This window comes from Canis lupus, chromosome 30 (assembly GCF_048164855.1).
Source record: "Canis lupus baileyi chromosome 30, mCanLup2.hap1, whole genome shotgun sequence".
Classification (NCBI taxonomy): domain Eukaryota; kingdom Metazoa; phylum Chordata; class Mammalia; order Carnivora; family Canidae; genus Canis; species Canis lupus.
The window spans coordinates 6,350,667-6,378,507 of record NC_132867.1 but is presented as its reverse complement, the minus strand read 5'-3'; the positions used below and the strand labels follow the sequence as shown (position 1 = coordinate 6,378,507).

General features: G+C 34.6%; 1 protein-coding gene and 1 pseudogene across 3 annotated transcripts in view; one reads left to right on the top strand and one right to left on the bottom strand.

The window, feature by feature from the left end:
- CADM2 (cell adhesion molecule 2) overlaps positions 1 to 27,841 on the top strand; it is a 1,061,838-nt gene that overhangs the window by 564,625 nt on the left and 469,372 nt on the right. The window lies entirely within an intron of this gene.
- Positions 18,277 to 19,085, bottom strand: LOC140621829 (large ribosomal subunit protein eL6 pseudogene; annotated as a pseudogene).

Sequence of the window (27,841 nt, the reverse complement as noted above, 5' to 3'; positions counted from 1 at the left end):
TCGGGATCCCTGGGTGGCGCAGCGGTTTGGCGCCTGCCTTTGGCCGGGGGAACGATCCTGGAGACCCGGGATGGAATCCCACGTCGGGCTCCCGGTGCATGGAGCCTGCTTCTCCCTCTGCCTGTGTCTCTGCCTATCTCTCTCTCTCTCTGTGACTATCATAAATAAATTAAAAAAAAAATTTAAACTATAATGTTCTCTAATAAGGCAATGGTTCTCAAACTCTGGTGTACATATGAGTCCTGAGAAAGCATTGAGAAAATGCTTTCTTCTAAGCACTTACTGCAGGAGATTCTGATTTAGAACTAGTGTGGGATATCCAGTGATGCATATTTTTATATGCACATCTGGGAGTGACAGTGGTCCTTGTCCCTGAGTAATTAAAAAAAAAAAAGCTATCAGAAATCAATAAACTATTAAAACATTAAAAAGTCTATTAAAAAGTTTATTTCCTCCCTCCAGGAATGAGCATCCATAAACTTTATCCTTGACAAGTATGAAAACAGATTATTTATATTACTATTTTAATCAGAACTCCAGAAAAAAAAAAAAAAACCAGAACAAAACAAAAACTCCAGAGTATTTGTTCTGAGTAAGAAAAGAAAGTTTAGATTTATGTTGGAATAAAATCTCAATGTGGTAAATGGTAAATTGATCCATTCTTTATATTTCAAAAGTAATATTATCCGTTTTCTAAAATGTTACTGTATTTGAGGCCTCAGTAAATGAGATTTTTTAAAAAATGAATAAGTTAAGCATTGTTTTGAAAGTGCCTGATCAGTTTTTAAACTAGCTTTACAGGGATCCCTGGGTGGCGCAGCGGTTTGGCGCCTGCCTTTGGCCCAGGGCGCGATCCTGGAGATCCGGGATCGAATCCCACATCAGGCTCCCGGTGCATGGAGCCTGCTTCTCTCTCTGCCTCTCTCTCTCGCTCTCTCTCTGTGACTATCATAAATGAATAAAAAATTAAAAAAAAATAAACTAGCTTTACACACATATATACAAGATGAAAAATTGTCATATTTTTGCTAAGATACGCACCTATATAAAAGAGCATAAAGGAAATTTTAAATTTTATTTGCTTAAAATTAACATGGGTTTATTCTGCCTCTGCTCAACTTTAATTTTTTTTATTTTTTTATTTATGATAGTCACACACAGAGAGAGAGAGGCAGAGACACAGGCAGAGGGAGAAGCAGGCTCCATGCACCGGGAGCCCGACGTGGGATTCGATCCCGAGTCTCCGGGATCACGCCCTGGGCCAAAGGCAGGCGCCAAACCGCTGCGCCACCCAGGGATCCCCCTGCTCAACTTTAAAAAACGTACTTCAGATTACCGTTTTACTCAATTTAAAATCTGATTATTTTATTTAAAAAAAAAAAATCTAAGTATGCCAGTCTTTTGCTGTGTCTCTTCATGTAACGTAAAATGTAGAGTTAGGTAAGTCATTTAGGAAAGCAATTATACAAATTATATGAGTATTTTTATGTACAAAAAGTATTTTATAAGTGGCTTATACTACACTAGCATGTGGGAATGTGGCTTTGCCAGTGCATTTGAAGATCTACGCTGCTTCATCACACTTCCCGATTCTTGCTTGGCATTTACGACGCAAGGTAATGCTTTTTCCATAAGATTTTAGATGCTGTTATTCTTGATTCAAAATAACTACTTTGGTCTAGATACTGACAAAAATAATGACAAGGAAAAGAAGATGGGGTGTCTATTAGTATTTGTCATCTTTCAGCGTGATTCAAATTGACTTAAAGATACTTCATATAACCTTGGGCAGCCCAGGGGGCTCAGCGGTTTAGCGCCTCCTTCAGCCCAGGGCGTGATTCTGGAGACCCGGGATCGAGTCCCACCTCGGGCTCCCTGCATGGAGCCTGCTTCTCCCTCTGCCTGTGTCTCTGCCTCTCTCTCTCTGTGTCTATGAATAAATAAATAAAATCTTAAAAAAAAAAAAAAGATACTTCATATAACCAAAAATAATTATGTTTTAAGATAATATGCATGAAAACAGGAAGAAAATGAATCTACCTTGAAATTTGGCATTATTTGAATTTGTACCCTAACAGTATGTTATACCTTTAAATTGTTCAGTATTTTTGCTAGAAAAATGTTTAAATTAAATTATGTGAGACCTAGAAATAACTTATTTCCTTTTTTTTTTTTTTTACTTATTACCTTTTGAGTAGACATTTAGATTGTTCTTTGTTTCCCAAGATATTTTAAAACAATTCTCCAAAGTTACACATAGGACAGGATTCATACACTGTCATTTTAATTATTCTTTATTAACCACAACAAAATAAATAAATATGTATGTATAATTATGTGATATAAATAAATAAACAAATAAACACATCTAGGTTATGGTATGGTTTGTAACTTTTATTTTGTAATTTGGAAAGATATTTGAAATATTTTATATTTAAAATGTTTTTTAATATTTACACATTTTAATATTTAATATTTAAATATTTTAGTTTAGTATTTAACTAAGACCTAGACTAAGCCCCCAAATATAACTAATATTGTCAGTAATATATTTTAGACCTATTCATATAAACATAGTTTTGTATACATGAAAAATATAACCTCAAAAACTATAGAGTAACTTTTTATATATCCATAGATTTACCTGAAACAGTGTTACCATTCACAATGTCTTAAAGTAAATTAAAAGAATTATGTAATATAAATAACTTGTAAAAGCCATGCAATTTACAATAGTAGTAGCAATTATTTAAATCTTGAAACTTCCCTCAAAACCTTAATGTTCTCCAACTCAATTGAGAGAAAGTACAGATTGCTTTAGGTCAGCAGAGAAATGATTTATTTCACAAGTGTAGCTTTCTGAATAACTTTGTATTCTCTCATTAAGAACAACAGTACAGGAAATCATTTACTGATCATTTTACAATGTACATAATATCCTGTGCATGCTTAGGCAACTCTATGGTGATTTACAAATCTAGACAGGCATCAAAATTACTGAACTTAGAAAATAATTCACAGTGTCAATGTGAATAAATTTCTAGATTTTGACAATATATTTAGTCCAATAAAATAAGGTTCTTTATTCATGAACGAATTTGAAAGGTATTCAAGCAGGACTCCTAAACCATTTACTCTGAATTATTGGCTTTATTATTTTAATACCATTTTCATGTCACTTTGTGGTAACCTTGTGACTGCATAGCAGAAACTAGAAAAACAGATCAGTGCAGAGTGAGATAGAGAGTTGTAAATCAACAAGTTCATTCTTTTTTTCCTTTTAGAGAAGGGAGGGGAAAATTATATTACAGTCACATTTACCTTATTGCCTCAAGGTTTCCTATCAGAATGAGCCAAGGTGATAAATGCAAATAAATAAAAATTAAAAATTGGGTTAAAAACAACATACAAATGCATACACACATGTGTGTCAGTATTGCAACTAAGATGAAAATTATCTCTGCTACTTGTGAATTTAGAGAGGACAGAGATCAGAGAATGGAATTAGGAATGAAAATAAAATGATAATCAACAATGACTGAAATAGTAGACTTTCAATTTTTCAAAATAATACAAAACTTTAAATTGGTGTTTACCCTGTTCAATTTATTCCTTTATTTTGTTTTTCATTTCTGAACAGGAGTTTCTTAGCAAAATCAAACATAATTAAGTATAATTATCACTAGTGTAAAACCCAATTTGTGGTTCTGTTTAAGGATTAAATACAAAATATACTCCTCCCTATGTTTTTCATAAAGGAAAATGAAACCATGAATACAACTGAAGTATTTATTGTAACAACAGTTTTGTGTTTTTGAGTATTTTGACAACACAAAATGATTCACTGGTTATAGGAAAGTGAGCCACAAATAAATAGATGCTCATTCTGCGTCTTGCAGGCATTTTGAGAATACTTAATCTATTACTGAGTCCATTCCTCATCCTGCATCCCATGTTCCCTGGCCACAAGATTTTATGCCCCATAAGAAATTATTTCACTATCGTTATGATGATAGTATTACTCAAAATTCAGTTTCATGCTTAATCCCATAGGCATAAATACATACATAAATGCAAAGCCAGTTTTGAGACAAAACATTTGAAAACTAAGAAAAAGGAGCAGATTGCATGCCTTTTAGGTACTTCTCGTATTTATTTTTCTGTTCATAAAATGAATTCTAATTTGACCTTAAGAATACAGACTATATAAAAAAAAAAAAGGAATGCAGACCATAAACACTTCTCTGATGTCTGAGTGTGTGTGTGTGTGTGTGTGTGTGTGAGAGAGAGAGAGAGAGAGAGAAAGGAATTGTGCTGTTTTTGTTTCTCAATTCCACAGCAATCTTTACCAGGAATTCATATGCTCATGTGCTGCCCATCAGATAGATTCAAATTATTATAAATAATACAAATATTACTGGAGGAAAAAGTCTGACTTTATTGTTTTGCATCTAAATTTTGTACATTAAACTAAAGATGGATTAACTTTGGTTTGCAGCAAACATTGGCTAGGGAAGCCTTGGTGGCTCAGCAGTTTAGCGCCGCTTTCAGCCCAGGGCATGATCCTGGAGACCTGGAATCGAGTCCCACCTCGGGCTCCCTGCATGGAGCCTGCTTCTCCCTCTGCCTGTGTCTCTGCCTCTCTCTCCCTCTGTGTCTCTCATGAATAAATAAATAAAATCTTTAAAAAAACAAAACAAAACTTTGGCTAACATAAAAGCCTCTATTTGGGGAATAGAAAATAAGTAGTAATAATGATGTTGATGAATAATATGTAGAATGAATTTTCTTTTCAAAATTTCTTTCAAAATATCATACCAAGATAGTTAGTAGGATGATGGTTTTATCTTACCAGGCAATTTATTAAGTATACAATGAGTTAATTTATAATTCAGCAGACATAAATTTATGGTTCTGATAATCCCATCAGTTTTCCACAGTAACATTTTCTAGAATATCTGCTATGTAAATGTGTACTTGTCAATTATATCCTTGCATCTGTTTGTTAACAGTGACTTAAGTTTTTATAACCAAAGCTTAAGTGTCTGCTTCTTCTACTTTTCAGTTTGGAGAAGTGTTGATTGAAAAGCTATCCCAATATTTAGTATGTATGAGGTCCCATGCAGGGTACAGATGGCATCTTAACCCCATCCATATGTTTAAAGCGTCTCCTTCATTTGGAAGTCTTACAGGCACCAAAACAATCATGGAGAGAAGTGGTCTTTAAATTTTAATTTTATCAAAATAAACTAGATCTCTTGTGTATAAAACCTTTGCCAGAAATGGATTTTCTTCAACAGACAGCAAGCCAAAACCATTTGTAAAGGCCAAAGAAAAGACTGCTAAGTATGCATTTGATTATATGAGAGTTAGATTAAATTATCTTTGTTTGGGCCATGATATTTTTGTTTATGCATACACTTTCTCAAGTATTTTTAAATACCTTTCAAATAGCAAGAGTCTCTTTTCTAAAGTCTTTTGAATTTTACTCTGGATTTCTTTATCTGTTATGTCATATGTTACAAATTATATATTCATGAACCTATCTGGTATAAATAAATACCAAATATAAGCACATATATGCATCAACGTTTTATCTAAATCATAGTTGGTAACATTCTTACTCTTAACATAAATTATTTTTTTTAGATTTTTATTTTGTGTTTAAAAAAGGCAGCTACTTTGATAAACATAAGATCCTGTACATTTTTTTATTCAAGTTCCTAATGGCAATGGCCTATCTTCCTAGGTTTCTTCCCATTTTATCAGAATGTAGTCTGTGTTTTATGGTAACATGGCCTATTAATGTCTTATTAAGCTCCTAAATTAATCTATATTAACAAATTCATAAGTCACAGCTTGTTTCCATCAGACAGGTTTAGTGAGGAAATATTTACTATATTTACTATATATTTCATTATATATTGACTATATATTTCATTTACTATATTTTACTATATTTACATTTACTATATGTGTTTTTAGCAGTTTTCTTAATAGAAGTTCAAGTTAAGCATTGAGAACAAACATATATTTTTTAATAAAATTATTTATATTACCTAGGCCATGATTCTGCAGCAACAATTCAAGCTGCACTTATGTTATGTCTAAAAACAAACCAAGATTTGCTAGAAAGTAGGTAGAGGGAAACTCCATTCAGTGATGGCAATTGTTTTAATGAGATTATTAATTTAAACTAAAAGTTTAAGGAACGAAGAAATTATCAGATTAGTGTTTCTCACCTGAGAGAAAGTTTGCTCCAGGCACCTCCTTATAAGCCTCCCTAAAGAAATTAACATAAACATGTCTATGTTGACAGCTAACGTGTCTTGGAAATGAGAAGCAGTTCTTTGAATCATAGTTCCAGTTTGGAGACTTAACCTCTCTGCTAGTTCTGAAATGCATAAAAGTGATTGTTTATGGATTAAGGATATGTAGAAGAGAGCTTATAGAAAAAAAATTCCTGGGAATATCTTCACTCTTTGCATGAAACATTCCTACATGCCTGCAGCTGCTGTCAAATGAACCATGAGGGGATTACACTTTTATCAACAGCCTGATTCTGCACCAGCAGCAGGTGCCCTGGCTCAATGACTAGCAAGGCCACTGATGCCACAGAACCTGAGTTTCTGGCATTAGTTGCTTTGTGTTAATACTGTTATTGATGGTGGTTCAAGCAAGATACAAGTTGCCAAGGATGGAGCTGAAGTACTAAATGTTGCTTTAAAAACATACAGGGAAGAAAGAATGAATTAAAAAAAAAAAAAAAAAAAAGACCCAGATTCAAGCGGTTAGCTAATTTCTTATGCTGTGACTGCCAAATACCAAAGTGCCGCTATGGGAGCTGTTGCCACTCGAGAGGCAGACACACCTGGTGGAGGAAATTGGAAGGACTGAAGAGTCAGTGCTGAAATTGAAAGTAAAGAGTGCCAATTCAAAGGCTGCATTGTGCAGGTACAGGATGTTTTCCTTCCTGTTCTCCACAAGGCATTTCTTTTACTCCCTCCTGTTTTGATCATAGACCAATGTTCTCAACTCTCAGTCACCAAACTGCTGTGGTTTGTTACTTATTTCTATTAGTTCTGAGTGGATAGTTATTCAGACAGGTTAGCCTATAAAAGAATTAAACTTTAAAATGTACAGAAAATAATATGGCGGTCATTCATGGACCCAGCCCCAACATCAAATGTAAACATTTTCCCATATTTTCTTATTTGCATATCTTACATATTCCCTATTTGATCTTCCATAGTAATAGGACCTTGACTTACGTAAAGTTGCTTAAAAGTTCAGCACAGGAGGAAGTCAAGTGTTTTTGAGTGCCTTCTATTTACCACCTCCTGTTAAAGGCAGTGAGGATACAGCCATGAACAAAACCATCTGTTCATCTGTTCCTTCATTCAAATAAAATATATTAACACCAGTCCTTTTCTTTTTTATGGACGGACATTGTGTTGAGTGCTAAGTGTTTAAAAGTAAACAATATGCAAGACATTTAGAGTTTAAAGACTCTACTCCAATTTACTAAATACCTTGCTTTTTACTTATATCAGGTATACAATTTTAGAGAAGTGGCATTTTTCACTGATCAAAAGCAGGAAGCAAAAAAGAATAACATCATTTTGAAAAGGGAGATAATAATCCAGAAAAATCTGAAAAAAATTTTTTGAAACATTCATCTCAGATTATAGGTGAAGAATAGAGGTCCAGTAAAGCTGAAGACATTTCCATAAATTTATGTCAACCTTGGTACGTGAAGCAGGGTAGTGTTCACTAAGCAAAAGTTAGGTTCTTTGCCTAAAAATACATAGGTTAGTAGGAACATGAAATAAAAAAACATCTGGACTTGAGTTTGACTAGTAGTCTTATGAGCCATTTCATGACTGTTAACTGTAAAATTACTACTTAGCATCAGAAGACATGGGTAGCCCGGGTGGCCCAGTGGTTTAGCGCCACCTTCAGTCCAGGGTGTGATCCTGGAGACCCAGGATTGAGTCCCCTGTCAGGCTCCCTGCATGGAGCCTGTTTCTCCCTCTGCCTGTGTCTCTGCCTCTCTCTCTCTCATGAATAAATAAATAAAATCTTAAAAAAAAAAAAAAAAAGAATCGAAGACATGCATGACGTGTTTAGCATAATTCCTAACACATAGCAGAATCTTAACGGTTGCTAGTTCCATTTTTATTAATTTCCTAGGAAAAATACACTTTTCTCCACATTTATAGCTTGATCTAAGATATAGACACACTCATCTTGTCCTTCTATTTATTTTTTTTTCCTGTGATTAAAGGAGGAAGAGATGTATGAGATAGCCAATAAAATATTTTACTGTATTTTGCTTCTGTGATACTATACCCCTTGCCCAAATCCGTTCGCCTTCCCCATTTTAGAGACTTGTCCACGTGTGTCTATGCCAGTATCCATGTTATTCTTCATCACAAAGCTATCCAGTGTTCAGAAGCATCTAACTTGTGACTTAATAACATTTATTGCAGAAAGTCATTGTACAGGAAAGGCAATAATGTCCTTATATTGTCTAATCAGTTTTCTTGAAATATAAACACAGCACCATACCATAACATTTGGTTTCTATCATCTTGCTCAATTTATAAATTGAAACGGATGCTCCCGTACGTATCACGTGGGAAAATAAGATTCTATTTATTAGAAAATTATTAGGCGAAGCGACTGTGCCAGAATGTAAAAGTCACCTAGAAAATGAACTTGATAAATTATTAAAAATGGGAAATTCTGTTGGGGTTAAGAGGACAATGTCACATAAAATTCATTCAAACAGTATCAAATTTGGCAGAGTACCTGCAGTAAAATCTGCTTATGGTGGTATTGATTTTCAGGAGTTGAATAAGTAGATTAAAGTGGAAATTTGATGTTGAGTCAAATACCACCATTTTAGAACTTTTATGACTTAGAAAATAATTCCACATGTTGCAAGGATGGGAGATTTTTGCAGGGGGGAAAAAGATTATTTAGTTGCAGCATGAGACCAAAATTGAACTAATCAATTGATATTATTAAATTATAAAGAGACAAAAATAATACAAATAAAAGAGACACTGGAGTATCCTAAGGATGTAAGCTATGCATTCCATATATATTTATTTTCAAATAAATCTTTAGAATGAAGCCGTATCTTTAAAACCTACATCTAGTTGCAATTTAATAAAAAAAAATGTAAATACTTTAAAACAAGGCATGACAAATCTTAGTCGAGTAAAATTGCAGTAAGACTGATAGGACTGACTTTTTGCAATGTGAAACACACCGGATCTAGTAGAATGAAATAGAAGTGTATTCATAGTTTCAAGATAAGAAGAAAACCACTAGTTTTGTTTCCCCTTATTAGAACAAGTAAAGTTGTTTGAAAAAGAGTTGTATGGGTGGTGGGGTGGTTACTGGGAGGGAGCTGTATATAGATGAGTGCTATTTCAATTTTCTTGACATCTATGTACAAGCCAGCATGATCCCTTGTACAAAATCCCGGATCTATACAGGGCCACTAGAATTCACAAGTAGGTTCCAATGGCAATTTTCATTTTTCTGTGAAATTTTAAAAAGGGAGAACTCCAAGACTTTGAGTCAAGATCTTTGTTTACATATGGACCCACAGACACAGAGACAATGGAAAATAAAGCTAGTAGCTAAAATCTTCTACATAAATGGTTGATCCCAAAGGACTTTTATATGTGACAATTGCAGAGGCACCATATAAGCTGGGAAGGAAAGAGAATGGGACCTCCCTCATTACTATAAATATGATTTCTGTACCAACAAAACCTAGTTCTTAAAGCACAGGTGCCTTCTATTTATTCAAATCTTTAATATGACCCCAAAATACTTTAACAATACCCTTCCCTGAATTTCATTTAATTTTTTTTGTTTTTGTCTTTACAATTGGAGTGTAAATAATTTCAAGCCTCAATAAGTATTTTGTCCCTATTAACATTGCTGAGTGTTGTTCTAAAAACTTAGTTGTTCAAATCTATTAAGTGCACTTTGCATGTAAATAATTTAGAAAGCGTTGTGTATTCCCTTTCTTGATTACATTATATTTATTGTGGTTAATATACATAATATATATACATGTATATACATGTATATATATACATAGAATAATATTTACCATTTTAAGTGTAGAATTCTATGGCATTAAGTATGTTCACATTCTTATGCATTTTCTCTTGAAAGAGATTGGCTTTAATGGTAATAATTATAGAACAGAAATCTTAGAGATGAGATATGTCTATATGTCTCAAGGAGATGAGAAGTCCTATGGGAGAATGTATTCCATGAGCCATCATCAAAAGGGTGGAGTTAACTCAGATAATGAATGACTGATACTTTGCGGTCTTATCCCTTTATTAATATTTATAGAGTCTGTCGCTTGATTTTAGGTTTATAGAATCTTAATTCTACACTTTATGCAATGGTAGTAAGATATGTAATGAATTTATTCTCAGGACATCAAATCGTGTATTTCTATGTGTGTTCACTAGAAATAATTTGAACAGACATCCTTGTATGTTTTTTCTGTAAGCCAGGAAAATACATCAATGAGTTCTTTAAAAAGATATAGATTTAAATACTTAGATATTATAAATTATAGAATGGGAGGAGCAAAATATGTAACAAGTATACTGGTGGACCAATTCATGATTAAAAAATGAAAACTACCTTAGGATGCTGAGAAATAACTCACCTAAGAAATAACTGTCTTCTAAATGTGGACTGGAATGGGAACTATATGTTGAATAGTTGTTATTCCACTGAAAAGTGCTGAGATATAAGATAAATATTCTATAGAGACACAAGATGTTTGTAGCTCAAAGTCTCAGATGTGTGTAAATCTAACATATGCCAATCAGGATACATCTGGCAATTTTAGGACGTGGACAAAAATTCACTAGCCATCATGAACAAAAGCAATTAGCTGGGTTATGGTGTTCTTAATCGCAGATGGTATCATGCCAATTTATTTATACCTCATGGAGTTTTTCTGTTTATGCTCATTGAATAGCATTGTTTATAATTGCTCATAGAGTTGTTTGGCTTTGTCACTTGTGTATATATCTGCCAACCTGTTTGTCTAGAAGAAAAAAATACTTTCAAATGTAATTTGAAGCACATTTTAAGCTACTTGCATTAACTATCTTTAAGAAGAGTTTCGAGTATTTGAAGAGACTGACATTTAGAGTGTATAATCTTTCATGTAAGAAGTTTCATCTTTGTCTCCTGAGGCTTCTGTTTACATATGAAGAAAACTGCAATGTGACATTTGCTAATAGTGTCTGCTGAAGGAATGCTACATCTTCAGGGTACCTTTTAGACTTAAAAATTATGGCGATTATTAATGAGATAAATGAAACCACTTTAAAACACAAAATTGCTTATTGTTTGAGTAAAATCATTATATTTGATATATGCCACTTTTTTATACCCCCCAATAATCTCAATTTAAAAAATGTTCATCTTGGGGGTGGGGCGAGGGGAGCCTGGGTGGCTCAGTGGTTTAGCGCCGCCTTCAGCCCAGGGCCTGATCCTGGAGACCTGGGATGAGTCCCACGTCGGCCTCCCTGCATGGAGCCTGCTTCTCCCTCTGCCTGCGTCTCTCTGTCTCTCGCTCTCTCTGTGTGTCTTTCATGAATAAATAAATAAATAAAAATCTTTAAATTTTTTTTAAAAAATGCTCATCTCTTTTTGTGATCGTATCTCTACTCTCCCTAAACAACAACAAAAATTCAGATTTCAAACGACTACTTATTAGATGTGTAAACTTGGAGAAAACAGTGTCTACTCAGCTCTAAGATAGGGATAATAAAACATTCCTATCTTTTGAAAATCCGGTGAGAGTATACACTAGAAAAATTTCAGTTGAGGATTACATGAAATTAAATATTATTTACAGTTTTAAGAATAAATGTACATTTAAAGAATTTCAAAACCCATCCATATTTAAATTCTTTTTTACGTAACATTTATTTATTTATTTATTTATTTATTTATTTATTTAGGTTTAAGGACTCCAAGTTGTCTATGCATAAGTAGTTGAATGACCACTAAAATAGGGTTTAAAAGGAAATAGGTTTAGCAAGGAATGGCTGTAGCAAGCCATCTCTCTCCAAATCTCTCTTGAATTGTATAATGACATTTGAATGCTAGTAAGACTTCAATGCTTTTAGGAAAAAATTGCTTAATACTTCATTTTGTTAACTAATCAAAATTATTATTTGAAAATTTTTCCAAAACTTAATTTTGCAAATGGCTAACAATTGCATAAATATACATAGCAAAAAAATTTGTTGTATGTGTTTCCAAGGATTTTTTTAAAGAGCTTCTACATAAAATCCCATCAAAAATTGTCAGTAATAAGGGTACAAAATAAGAAATGATGCATTTTATTTATGTCTCAAAGGTGATTGATGAATTATCAGACTTAAAACTTGAGAACCAATTTATGAACCTATCAAATTCCCTTGACATATATTTTAAGTTATGAAAAACTTTCTCTACTTTTTTCCCTCACTCCAAAAATAATCTGTCCACTCAATATATATACATGGTTTCACCCTGACAGCGTCTTCTCTTTTAAATCTCATTTAAAGTCTCAAGCAACCAAAAGGCAAGTGAAAAATGAATCATTTAATGAAGTAAAATATAAGTAACTAGAAATGTATTTTTAAAAATCAACTATATAAATTGAATTTTACCTCTGATCATTGCTTTTCCTTGTGAAAGTTAACTTGAGTTTGAACATTTATTTCCTGCATTTTGAGTTGAGTGTATATAAACTTACCACCCTTATTTAGATTCATGTGTAATATTAATGCCTAAATAATACATTTCTTTCTAGAAAAAACTGGAAACTGGCTAATGGGCAAATATCTATCTTATATCTTATATCTATCTATCTCATAATATCTTATGGAGATATGCTACTTTAAATTATGACTTAGGTGTGTGTGTGTATGTGTGTAGTAACTGGGGAATAGATGGACTCATTATAAAACTATTTCTGGAAATGTTCTAATACTTACGTAGAGAAGCAATCTACAGGAAGTCATACTCAAACAGTCACAGCTTCAAACAAATAAAATGTACGGTGTCTGTCTTGACCCAAGACAGTGCTCAGAAAAAGTACTCTCTGCTAGTAGAGATTCAGCATGCATGCTAGACTTGAGACTTTCAACTATAATCAGGCCGTAGGACAAATTGGGTAGGAAAGCATCTTACCTTAATGACTCACATTTTAGAACTTCAGCTCAGTATCATAGAATCTGAATGTGTTAAATTTTTGCTTTCAGTTTAGTTGAGGTAAGGATTCTAAACTTCCAGCTCTTGCAAGAAATCTATGCAGTCCCATTTGATAACCAGGTTAGTTGGAATTTGAAAATGACAAGGATGCTCTTGCTGTATGCTGACCATTGTTTTCATGTTGGCCTTTCTATTAAAACAGGCAAAATTAACCACTGTCCTCAGTTTCAGGGGCATGTATGGTTTTCATAAACAACTTTATTCTATGTAATGAACAACTATGACTTTTTAATTGACTGTTTTCTTTGAATTGACTCCTAGGAATCAAAATATATTTTTATTTTTAGAGGGTTAAATGTATACCCTTGGCAATCAGGTAGTCCTCAGTTTGCATCCCAGGTATGTCACATTCTTCCTTTGACCCTCAATTTCTTTCATGTATAAAGAAGATAATGACTATCTCACAGGGTAGTATTGGTGACTAAATTGGCTGACACATAAAGCACAAAAAATAGTGCTTGGTACTTAGAAAGGTTAAACATGGGATGCCTGGGTCTCTCAGTGGTTGAGTGTCTGCCTTTGGCTCAGGGTGTGACCCTGGAGTCCCAGGATCGAGTCCCACATCAGGCTTCCTGCATGGAGCCTGTTTCTCCCTTTTCCTATCTCTGCCTCTCTCTCTCTCTGTGTCTCTCATGAATGAATGAATGAATGAATGAATAAATAAATAAAGTCTTTTTTTAAAAAAAGGGGTTAAACATATTGTGCGTAAGCTTCCTCAGGCATGATTGTATACATTATGAATTATGCCCCCTATAGGTGAGCACAATGCAACATGTGAGCAATATACTTTTACTTATTTTTCCTTTTAACACATTTTTCTTACTTTCTAAAAGTATGTTTAAAATTAGTATATTGCATGTATTTTGAGCCAAATGTAAATAATTTTTAGTAGAACACAGATAATAAACAAATTAAAATTTAGATTTATTTTTCCTCCACAACTAGATTATATACTATACAACCTTCATAGAGAAAAATACACTCCCTGATTTTGCTTAATTTCTTTTCTCTCCTTCCTGATGGCTAAAGTGCAAATGTTTGTTGGTATGTATTATTTTAGAGAAGAGAGGAAAGGGTGTAGGCAGAAACTGTGTCCTTATAGTTCACTGGAAATGATAGAAAGCACAGAAAAAGACCACAATTCACATTGTTTAATAATACAAGAGTGGTGTAAGAAAGAAACTTCACACAGATAAACGTTTGAAGTATAGACTGCAGGGTAAAGGTAAGGAAAGAAATCAGAACATGTAAAGAGTGATGAGGATAAAAAATGTCTGAAGGCCATATCCTACATGTCCTTCTTTGTAATTTTGAGGAGTTTGTACTTCTTTCTTCAAAAAGTCTGAAATCATTTTTTTGTCTTAATCAAATTTTTCTTTCTGAGATATTTATATATTCATGTGAAATTTTAACATATAGCAAATAATGTTTAAACATCCAAGGATCCCAGAACTAGAAAACAAATAATAAAATTATAATATCTTGCAAAACCAGATTCCAAGATCACAATTATTGGTATGATTCTATCAGAAGGATCCCTGGTGTTGCCTCACCTTGCCTCTACTACTATTCCTGATCCCCCACTATCACTAATAAATGTTACTTAAATGGAATCATAAATCGGGGCAGCTGGGTTCCTTAGCCAGTTAAGTGCCCGACTCCTGATGTCATGATCTCAGGGTGGTGAGATAGAGTCCAATGATGGGCTTTGAGATCAGCAGGGAGTCTGCTTGAGATTCTCTCCTTTTCCTTCTGTTCCTCCCCCTGCTCATGTTCCCTCTCTCTCTCTCTCTCTCTCCCTCTAAAATAAATAAATAAATCTTAAAAAAAATAAATGGAGGGGCCCCTGGGTGGCTCAGTGGTTGAGTGTCTGCTTCTGGCTCAGGTCATGATCCTGGGGTCCTAGGATGGAGTGCTGCATTGGGCTCCCTGCAGGGAGTCTGCGTCTCCCTCTTCCTGTCTCTGCCTCTCTCTCTCTCATGAATAAATAAATAAAATATTTTAAAAATTAAAAAAATAGAATCATAAATAATATTATATGAACTTTTTGCAATTGTTTGGATTCTTTTCGTTCAACCTAATTCCCTTGGATCTATACAAGTTGTATGTATCGATAGTTTGTTCTTTTTGGGCACTGACTCATATTCAATTGTAAGAATATAATATAGTGGGGGTGCCTGCAGGGCTCAGTTGGTTCAGCATCTGACTTTGCTCATGTCATGATCTTGGGGTCCTGGGATTGAGGCCTGCATCTGGCTCCATGCTCAGCAGGAAGTCTGGCTCTCCCCCCACCCTCTCCCTCGGTCCCTCCGGCCATCACTCATACTTGCTCTCTCTCTCTAATGAATAAATAAAATCTTTACCAAAAAAAAAAGAATATAATATATGTATTTAATCATTCAGCCATTGCATGTTTCTGGGTTGTTTCTAGTTTTTGGCTATTATGGATAAAATTGTTATGAACATTTGCATACAGGATTTTGTGAGAATATGTTTTTGTTTCTCTGGAATGAATGCCCAGCAGTGCAATTGATGATTCATGTCATAGATGCATATTTAGCTTTATAAGAAACTAATTGTTTTACAAAGTGGCTGAACCATTTAGATTTTCACCTACAATATCTGAGTTATCCAGTCTCTCCAAATCCTTGTCAAGATTTTGTGTTGTTGATTTTTTTAAATTTTAGTCATTCTGGTAGGTGTGTCATGCCACTATAGTTTTTTAAAAGTGGATGATTTGGTCCCATCAGTGTTTTAGAAGAAGAAGCTTTCTGATGGCAACTATGTGGAAGATGGAAGGAAATGGGAGAAACTTGAGTCAATGATGTTACTTAGAAATGTATTGCAGTGATTTATGTTGGAGAGAAAGACTTGATCCATGACTTGGCAATGAGGGTTAAGAGGGATTTCTGAGAGAATCTTACAGTCTTGCAAAGATGTTATTCAATATTTCTAGACAATTCTAGTTTGACAAATTAAAGTGAGTTGATTAAGTCTAATTCAAAGGACATTTCCTTTAATCTCCAGTGACAAAGTGACCCTGCTATATGGGAACACAGTTTGTTATACATAACTGATATTCAGAGAACAATTATGTAACATAAATGTTTGGTGATTATCCTTTAAGTTAGATTGCTTTTATGAGTGTTGTTTGAAGATTTGACAGATTAATTTGAAAATTCAGAATAGTTATTTTAAAAAGATAACTCCTGATATATCTTTCAGTCTACATATTTATTTGACAATCTGCTTATGTACTATCTTTCAAATATCTGACAGATCATTTCTATTGACTTTGAAGAAACTTTTGTAGTCACAACAGAAGCCTAAATAAACATGAGTTTATAGTTAATGCACATGAAGATGGAGGCTACCAGAGAGGGTACCCAGTATTATAATGGAAATAGTTTACAAAACCTAAGTAATAAGTTTCTGAAAGCCTAATATATAAAAATTAATGTGAAGAATCAAAAAGAAATAAAATTATTCTTTAAGGAGCTGAACTAATAGATTTCGACAATGTAAATTATGAGATATATTTAGCTTCAGTCTTGTAGACACATGGAGTACTCTTAATGTCTATATTGTATTATTAAAGTTCCCTAAGTGCTGATATAAATTTTTTCTGAGGCATATGATATATTTTTGTGAGGTAAAAAATAGATAGCACTTAAAAAAAACTGATTTTCAGACTTAGAGTATCAAAAAGTACATAACCTAACAAAGTGATTGGATATAGCTTACATTATTAGAGATGGTTGTCATTATCTAAGGGAAAATATAGAATTCTGAGTTCTTCCATTACAGATAGAATCTATTGCCACAAATCTGGAAATTAATAAAACTTGTTTTGGAATGCCGGGACACCTGCACCCCGATGTTTCTAGCAGCAATGTCCACAATAGCCAAACTGTGGAAGGAGCCTCGGTGTCCAACGAAAGATGAATGGATAAAGAAGATGTGGTCTATGTATACAATGGAATCTTACTCAGCCATTAGAAACGACAAATACCCACCATTTGCTTCGATGTGGATGGAACTGGAGGGTATTATGCTGAGTGAAATAAGTCAATCGGAGAAGGACAAACATTATATGGTCTCATTCATTCGGGGAATATAAAAAATAGTGAAAGGGAATAAAGGGGAAAGGAGAAAAAATGAGTGGGAAATAATAGAAAGGGAGACAGAATATGAGAGACTCCTAACTCTGGGAAACGAACTAGGGGTGGTGGAAGGGGAGGTGGGCAGGGGTGGGGGTGACTGGGTGATGGGCACTGAGGGGGGCACTTGATGGGATGAGCACTGGGTGTTATGCTATATGTTGGCCAATTGAACACCAATAAAAAATAAATTTATAAAAAAACTTGTTTTGGAAGAGTAAATGATTATTTGTTAATTTAGCTTCTACATCATCTTCCAGTGAAAGTATTGCCAAGATTCTGTGTGAATCTAATCAGGTATGGAATACTGTTGAAAAGTGAGAGTTGCAGCTCAGAAAACAGATACGTGAGTTACATTTAAAAGGAGTTCCTGAGAATTTTTAATTTTATTATAAGAATAATTAAATATCAGTAGCATGATCATTCTTATTGTTACCTTTATTTATTATGCAAAGCTGATGGTTGTGGACTTTTGCCTGAAGGGGCTGATAAGCTGCTCTAGAAAAGAGAATTCCCATCTATTGCACAGAATCTGTTTCCCTGTCCTTCTGTTTGTACTATTCTGTAGTAAGGATCCCATGAAAAGACTTTCATTTGACATAAAATTCTAATAATTTTACTGATGAATCTTCAAAGTAAGAACATTAAATTAATAAATTATCCATATGAATGTACTTTCAAGATGTTAATAATTTATGCCAAGTGTTCTCATTTTATGTAATTCCTTTCCTTAATGTGGCTTTCTTCAGCTGAGTTATAAAGCTTAGTGAAATAGAATTATGGCCTCTGATTCTTTTTTTTTTTTTTTAATGGATCAGTTGTTTAATTAGGTTCTTTGTAAGAAATTTAGAACACCAATTTGTGAGGGTAAATTCCATTTGTGAGAGAAAACACAGAGGGGAGGTAGCCCTGAAGCTGAGGAACAGCTTTGATTTTTGGCAGAATTTGCGAGTCCACAGCTTTCTGATCAACCTTGCGCTGCTCTGTAATCTCGTATTTCTCCTTCTCTGTGTCAAAAATCTCCCCGTCCCGGTGTCTGGGTTTATGCAGCTTCTTCTTCTTGAAATAAGCATCAGTGAGATGTTTGGGGATTTTCACACTGCTTACATCAATTTTGGTGGAAGTGGCAATGACAAATTTCTGGTGTGTTCTACGCAGAGGAACTCGGTTGAGGGCCAGAGGTGCAGTCACAAGTAGCAAGCCACTGCTCAGTTGCTTCAGGAAAACTACTCTCTTGCCCCTGTGGCGCCCAGTGAGGGTGATCAGAATGGTCCCAGGGGTGATGCTAGCTCGCAGCTTTCTCACACGCTGACTGAAAGGTTTCCTGCCATGGCTCAACAGCTTGCAAGGCACATCTTCAGTAGGACAATACCTAGGCGTTTTGCGAAGTTTAACCACTGGGGTACCACCATTCTTGTCACCACCAACTGGTTTTGTAACAGTAGCAAGAACCTTCTCCTTCTTTTTCTTTTCAACCCTGGATTTAGCTGCCCAATACTTCCTCTTGTACATGGCTTTTCTGGAATACACAGCCCATGGGGAAAATCTGCCAATTCCTCTGACTAGGACAGGGCTTCGGCTGCAGTGGGGCTTCCCCTTCTTTGGCGTTTTAGCCTTGAGGTTCCCCTTCTTTGCCTTGCCACCAGCATTAACCTTCTTGACTTCAGGTTTCTTCTCCTTAGTATCCGGCTTCTCGGCTTTTTCGTCTGCCACCTTGCAAGATGGAAAAGAGTGGCCTCGGGTTCTTATACTTAAAACAATTCACAGTATAGTTCTCCACACAGTTTTCTTTTCTGCTGAAATTTGGTAGGCTACCCATTTAGGAAAATGTCAGCTTGGGGTGCATATATGTGAACTTAAACATTAAAGGAAAAAACTTTAAAGGAAGTTTAAAAAAATAAATTGATGCTTAAAAATCAGTTAAATCTCATTAATGATGATTATAAGTACATATTTCTATGTTCTGTATTTATGGATAAATGTCTATAGTAGATTGAATTCTTACATCACATCATAGACCAGGATATTTTTCCTCATGTTTTGTTGGGAATTCAAATTAATATGCTATTTGTCCCAAAGATATTTGGTTCATAAGTCTTTTCTCTAGTTGTGGATAGATTATATTATCTATAAAATGAGTTTCTGGCATTGAGGGTAACTCAGAGACTATTTTGTGAAGGAGGTCTGCTTTCCAGGTACTGTTGAGCTCATATTTTATAGTCATCAGCCATCAGACCCTGGTAATGAGAGGCATGGCCTTCAGACAAGGAAGTGACAATAGTATGCAATGAGCTCTGACATTGCCTATGTCAAAGACAAGGCTGACTTCACAGTGTCTCTTAGCCATGCAACTAATAACAAGTCAGTTTAGTAGACCTCTATTTCAAAAATTTGAATTTTCATGCTATAAAATTTTATAAAAATGTATGAATTAAAATAGCTTTTTAAAGCTATGCATGAAGATGTACATACATTTAACTGTACATAGTGCTCTAATGGAATATACATAAAATGCAGTGATTTTAGCAAATAATGTATTTTAATAGAAAAGACATCCTTGCCAGAAACGAGTAAGTTATTATTGTCTTTAGACAAAAATATAATAGCGTAATTCAAGACCCAAGTGTCAGTATCAGTAATAACATAATGTAGAAATATGTGTGTTTTTGGTGATGATGGTATTTCTATTGTCTGCAACCAGTATAATATAAAGACATCAGATTAGAAATTCGTAAATTATTTTTTTAAGGATTTTATTTATTTATTTGAGAGAGAGAGAGAGAAAGAGTATATACACAAGTCGGGGGAGAAGCAGGAGAGAAAGAAGCAGAATCCCTGCCCAGCTGAGCAAGGAGACTGATGCAGGGCTGAATCCCAGGACCCTGAGATCATGACCTCAGTGGAAGGCAGAACTTAACCAACTGAGCCATCCAGGTGTCCCTGAAATTCTTTTTTTTTTTTTAAGATTTTTTTTTAAATTTTTATTTATTTGTGATAGTCACAGAGAGAGAGAGAGAATGAGGCAGAGACACAGGCAGAGGGAGAAGCAGGCTCCATGCACCGGGAGCGCGACATGGGATTCGATCCCGGGTCTCCAGGATCGCGCCCTGGGCCAAAGGCAGGCGCCAAACCGCTGCGCCACCCAGGGATCCCGAAATTCTTAAATTCTAATACAAGTTATGATCTCATATAAATATGTGGTCTTGGGAAGGTAAATTTTCTTGCACATATCCTGTTCTTAAAACGAAGCAATTGCATTAGTGTCCAGATCTAAGGTATGTATAATAAAACTGTGACATAGTGGCTTACTGACACCCTATGAGTTGATCTGGTCTTGTTTCCTGCTTTACCCTTCTCAGGATATCTGTTACTATTAATGTTACCTTACTGGTCTTTATGAAATACCCACAATAACCAGTTCCCATAATTTTCCACCACATCAATGATATCACTTAAGAATTCATTATAGTAATCTACACATGAAGTAAGTGCTAGTTTTGAAATCCAGTTTCTGCTGTTCTAAGCTGTTTATAGTCAGGTTGCCTAAGTGGTTCAGTCTGTTAGGTGTCCGACTCTTGATCTCCGCTCAGGTCTTGATATCAGGGTCATGGTTCAAGCCCTGTGTTGGGCTCCATGCTGGGCATGGAACCTACTTAAAAAAAAAAAAAAAAGTATCTTCTGTCTACAGTGCTTAAAGGTTATTCCAGATTATGCCCTGGTGTATTCATGAAATATTTCATTTTATCATTTTATGCATCCCTCTGTTTCACTTTACTTGATTCCTCACCTATTTGAGGTCAAACTTTGTCCAGTTACAGTTCAAGCAAAGACCCTATTTCCGGTCCTCAGCCTGGCAAGTGTCTATGTCTTAAAAGACTAAGTGTCTTTTAGTCTATGACTAAAAGTCATAGATGTTCCCTTGTTCTTTATATGAGACAGCTGGAATTTGGATCTTGATGGTCAGTGCTGTCATTCAGTGCCTAATCATAAACAAAGAATGGGTTTGCTTTAGCAACACAGTTTATCTCCTTGTCTAATTAGTGCCTCTCTGGCTAGGGTGCTGCTAAGGTAGCAAAAATTTGGCTTCTAGCTTTGTGCTGCTAATGAGAATTTTAGTCTGCAAGTATGCTTTGCCTGTAGCAACTTGATTTATTTACTTCGTTTTAGGTCCATTTATTGTCAGTATGTTACACTGTTCCAAATAGTAAAATAATATATAGTCACAAGAATATTTTCCTGTTATATCTCTAGGGCAAGATCATCTGCAAAAACTGTTCCCTGGCAGAATCATGTACAGACTCACAATCTGTTCAGCTTCTCGTAGCTTTACTAACCTTCAAGGGCTTAGTTGTTTCATCTCTTTTAGCAGCATAGAAATATTCAAATAGGCTCATGTTAAACAAAAATTGCAACTTGATAAAATGTGCAGTGGAAAATATATACTCAGTGTTAAAACTTGTGTTGCATGATATATTTCCTTAGCTGTGCATCTCTAGTTAGATACCTCTTAATTTTTTTTTTATATTAGGGGCCTTTTTTTAAATTTCTTTTTTTTCAAGATTTTTATTTATTTATTCATGAGAAACACAGAAAGAGAGAGAGAGGCAGAGACACTGGCAGAGGGAGAAGCATGCTCCATGCAGGAAGCCCCACGTGGGACTCGATCCCAGATCTCCAGGATCAGGCCCTGGGCGGAAGGCGGCGCTAAACCGCTGAGCCACCCAGGCTGCCCGTAGGAGCCTTTCCATGCATTGGGAAACCTTCAGTCATTCCAGATAGTTTTGATGAAGTTTTCCATTAGTGTGCTTTGTAAATCTCTGGTTACAGAAGCACCTCTGGCGCTGACCTAGCCAATCATGAAACCTCATTTTTTGCTTCAGATGGAAGACCCATTACCCAAGGAGGATCAGAGCTCCTCACTGCATTTAAATGGATACTGGGGGATGAGAATCACTTTTTTTCTTTATAAAACTGTCTTCTATAAAGATATTTAAGTTTTCAACAGTTAACAGTCTTTCCTTTCCAGCCTGCACCAGCCTGAGTATGAGATACGACTGTTGATGAAGAAAGCAGCATGGGTATCTGGATCTAGCCAGGGCTTAAATGAGATTATTCTCATAATTTCCAATTCCATGTATGGATACATTTTTTTTGGCTTAACCTAGTTTCATTTAGACTCTTTCAACCAAAAGACTTTAACTCGTCCAAAATATACTCTAAAAATTATTGTTAGTAGCTAGATAATCTAATGGTTTGGTAAATTTCATGCAAGATAAAGGAGATAGTATAGTACATATCTTTTCATATGGTATAAATAGCTTATGTTCATTGCCTGGGATTACATACTTGATAACATTACTATAGAAAAATGACTTAAGAGAACTCTATGGAATGTAATTTCATGATTATGCATGCAGAATAGATCTCCCACAGAAAATATGATTTGAGATGACAGTTGTAGAAGAGTAAGATATTAAAATGTTGAGTAAGGAAAAGGGAGACTGAGTGAAGATATATTGCAGAGGTATTTTTAACTAACATGTACACATATGTGAGATGAGAATTTTCAAGAAACTGTAAATAATTCAGCATAGCATTAGCTGAGAATTCAAAATGACCATCAAAATGTAGACAGAAATCAAAATATGAAGAGCCCTGAGCATTTTTAACCTCTATGAACCTTAGTGTCTTCATTATAACATGGAAATTAGAGTATCTTTTCTATAGAATTTTGTGAGTTTTAATACAATTTGTGGAAAGTGCTTAGCCAAAAAAAAAAAAAAAAAAACATTTAGTAAATGGTTTTACCTTGTTATAGTGATAATGAATTACATAAAGTTCTTAGGATATCAGTAAGGTTGTCAACTTTTAAAAACATAACATATATATAAAAACTAGTTATATAAACAGTAAAGTTATTTATTTTCATTAAAAAGGTATTTTCTTGAGACACCTGGGTGGCTCAGTGGTTGAGCATCTGCCTTTGGCACAAGTCATAATCCCAGGGTCCTGGGAGGGACTTCCGCATCGGGATCCCTGCATGGAGCCTGCTTCTCCCTCTGCCTATGTCTCTTCCTCTCTTTGTGTCTCTCATGAATAAATAAATAAAATCTTTTAAAATTTTTAAAAATAAAAATAAGATATTTTCTTTGAGAAAAATGTTCATTGCTTTATCATTTGCCCAAGGAAGGCTGGCCTCTAGCGGCAATATTCCAGAATTGCAGACACATAATCCTCATAGCTGAGGAAAGGTTCAAGAACCTGCCAGATTCAAGTCACACATTAGGGTCATATTTGAGAACAAAGAATATCTAACAATTTTGGAAACATTAGATCTCAATTCTTACCGTATAGGTTCTTTCAAAGTCCTGACCTTCATAATTTTTTTAAAAGATGAGTTTAAAGCAGCATTTCCCAAAAGCCATCTTAAAAATGGTGAGGTCCTGTGTCAGTCAGTTTTATGTGTGTATATATATAAAGAGAGAGAGAATATAGTATGATTCATAAATATATACGTTTATGCATATGTATAGAATATGTATAGAATGTATATGTATAGAATATGTATAGAATACAGCTTATATAATTTGTATATGCTATACATTTATATATTACATTATACATGCTTCATATATAAATGTATATATAACATTTTATATAATTTATGTAATATAGATATACTTACTATATATGTATTTATATACATACATACATAATATCCTTTTATGTGTGTTGATATAACACAAATCTTCTCTTGGCCACCTGGGTGGCTCAGCGGTTGAGCATCTGCCTTTGACTTAGATCATAATCCTGGGGTCCTGGGATCAAGTCCCATATTAGGCACCCCACAGGGAGCCTACATCTTCTGAGCCTACCTCTCTGCCTCTCTCTCTGTGTCTCCCATGAATAAATAAGTAAAATATTAAACAAATACACATATCTTCTCTCTTGTAAGTACCATGTTTTTTATAAAATGATAATGATAGTACATTGTAGCTCTTTTATATACTTCTTTATTTGGATTTAATTTTCAAACTTTTCAAATTGAGGAGTTGGCAGTTCTATTTCAATTCTCACGTTTTCTTTCAAAGTTGTACTTTTCTCCCCAAACCAAAAGTTTGAAAACATCTTATCTCTGTTCATGTAAAAAAACCTCTTCCATTCTACTTTATAATAGTCATTTAGTATTCACGGAGAGCCACCAAGAAGAAATAGCAACAGATGGAACATAATTGTGGACAGCATCCTATTGTTAATTAACTGAAATAAAGATCATTGTAACAAAATTGTCCTAGATGTCAAGTCCAGGAAAAGTATTTGTCTTTGCCAATGAACTGGTAAACTTCCTATATAGATAGTGAAGTCTGTATAACCCATTTGAATGTTGTATCATTTATTTCTTTATTTTTGCTGACTTACGATGGGTTTTCCAATTGACACTGTGGATTCACCATTAACTACTTACAAATTTGAATTTAATTTAGCTGCATTTTAGTGACAAGTTTTTTATGTATAATTTATATAAAACACATATTTTAAATGTTTAATTTTAGCATTGCTGTCTGAGAAGTCTATTTTTATGTTTTTTTAAATAAAATTTCTTAACTATCCTGCTATAATTCTTTTATAAACATTTCTGTTAAAATCAGACAAGTAGAGGACATTTCTAAATAAACAATACTATTATATTAAACACCTATTCCATTCATGCTCTCATATCAGGTCCTCTATTCCACTGAAAAATCCTCCTCTAATATTACAGGATTTATATAAATCTGCCCTATTAATCACTCTTCATTTTTCCCAGTATAGCTTTCATGGGCTGACAAGTGGGAAGTCAGCATTGTCAGGTGTGCTAATGATTAAGTAGTACTTTCAAAACAAAACTAAAAGCACAACAGAGTATAGTCTAAAAGATAAATCAAAAGATCTACCACTCATCCCCAACCTTCTACCACAACAACAAATAGAACCTTTGTAGTATTATTTTGAGATTAGGACATTGAATTTTCCTTTAAAATAGGTTTTCATACTGGTATGGTAGAAAGGTTTTGTAATGAGAGATGAGGTTAAAAACAGGGCAAAGGCCATACATTTTCTTTTATAGCACTCTGAATAGATTCTAGAGTTCTTTTGTTTAACAGCCCTTCCAGAAGGTAAATTTATATGCAGTTCAAGCACTTAAAACCATAATTTATTCGTCAGCATCGCTTTCTCTAGCTATTCTTTATTAAATGGCATCATGATACTTTGCAATGGAATGTGATTGTGCAACCTGATATTGCTTGTGTGCGCTGATAAAGGATGAAGCGATGATTGTATTCCTATTCTTTTGCATACTATGAATTTAAATTTCAATTAAATCAGATTATTCTGTTCTATGCCATCTTTATTTAACATTAGTGGTGATTAGTTTCTAATTTCTGTTGCTACTGATATCAGCTTTATACCCTTCCATCTGTGAATATCAAGTGAAGGCATTCACACATTTCCATTATATTTATTTGTATTTTGAATTTACAGGGTTTTCAACCCCTTAAAATTTAACTAGGTGTGAAATGTTTCAAATTAGGAACCACAGTCTTAGAAGCATTAAAGCACACTGTGGGATGTTAAAGTCTATAGTTGGTAAAAGTTTTAAGCTATTTTCAAATTGTGTCTTATTTTCCCCTTAAAATAAATAAGTAAAGTACCTTAGATTCACTGCTAATACCTAAAATAACAAATTTGCAAGATATTTATAGAAAGAGAAATAGATTTGAACAGTTTTGAATTATGACCTTAATGTATAATACTTAAAGCCTAATCCTTTAAAATATAAAACCTCCCTACACACCTTCATTTTTCTTCATTTTATTCTTTTTCCTGTATTTTCTTTGCAACCAACAGAATTCTAGGCAGCCATTGACTCTAGACTCTTAACTGGATTCTTTTCCTTCCCTCTCTTGTAGGCATTTGGCCCCACTGTCACTGTTTTAGTTTAGGGCTTGATCATCTCTTGCTTGTGTGCTTCAACAGCTTCCTGGACAGTATTTCTGATGAGTAAATTCATCCTCCACAAGGCTGCTAGACCAACTGATCTAAAGTGGGTGCATTCCATGGTTCTCCATTGTTGGATGATATAGTCAAGTTTTTAAAAATGGAGTGAGGTATGGAGAGCCTAGGTGGTTCAGACGGTTAACCACTGGACTTTTGATTTTGGCTCAGGTCTTAGTCTCCAGGTGCTAAAATTGATCCCTACCTTGGGCTCCACATTCAGCAGGAAGTCTGCTTGAGATTCATTCTTTCCCTCTCCCTGTGCCCTTGCCCTCCTCTAATAAATAAGTTGGGATGCCTGAGCATCTGCCTTTGGCTCAGGTTGTGATCTCCGGGTCCTGTGATTGAGTCCTGCATCAGGCTCTCCACAAGGAGCCTGCTTCTCCCTCTGCCTGTGTCTCTGCCTCCTTCTCTCTGTGTCTCTCATGAATAAATAAATAAAATCTTTAAAAATAAATTAAATATATAAAAATTTGAATTTTTATTGGATTTACAATAAAAACTTGAAATGGAATGAGGTAACTCTTGATTTAGCCCGTGTATTTATACTTCATTTGATTTTGAAAATATAATGGTAAAATTAAGTCTCAAAGTTACTGAAGCAGTGATCATAGGTCAAAGGATGTAGAACCTAAGTACAGAAGTATATATTGATATTGATTAGGTTTTGATTACTTTCAAGAAACCAACACAGACCAAATATCATTATAATTGGGCAGCCCCGGTGGCTCCCCGGTTTAGCGCCGCCTGCAGCCCGGGGCGTGATCCTGTGGACCCTGGATCCAGTCCCACATCGGGCTTCCTGCATGGAGCCTGCTTCTCCCTCTGCCTGTGTCTCTGCCTCTCTCTCTCTCTCTCTGTGTCTCTATGAATAAATAAATAAAATCTTTAAAAACAAACAAACATCATTATAATTGACACCATTAAACTAGAAACCTGTATATTACCAAAATTGTTCAAAAGTTCCTCGTTCGCCTCCTTTCCATAGAAAGCAACAGACAGATTGCTGGTGGTCAGAGACTGGGTGATAAACTGACTTTCCCTAAGTTCTGCCCTTAATACCTGACAAGTCCCTTCCTTGCCTACTTCCTCAGTTTTGATATCTGTCAAATGGGGATAGAAATGCCTGACTTGCTTCCTAATGGAGATAATAAAAAAGAGATCTAGTAAAAAGTAGAATTCATAATCACTTGGCAAAGTGTTTTCAAATATTTTAGACCATTTGATCCTCACAATAAGACCGTAGTTAAAACCTTATCTGTTGCTATTTATATAATAAATATTTTATTATAATAAAATAATTAATAATTATTTTAATA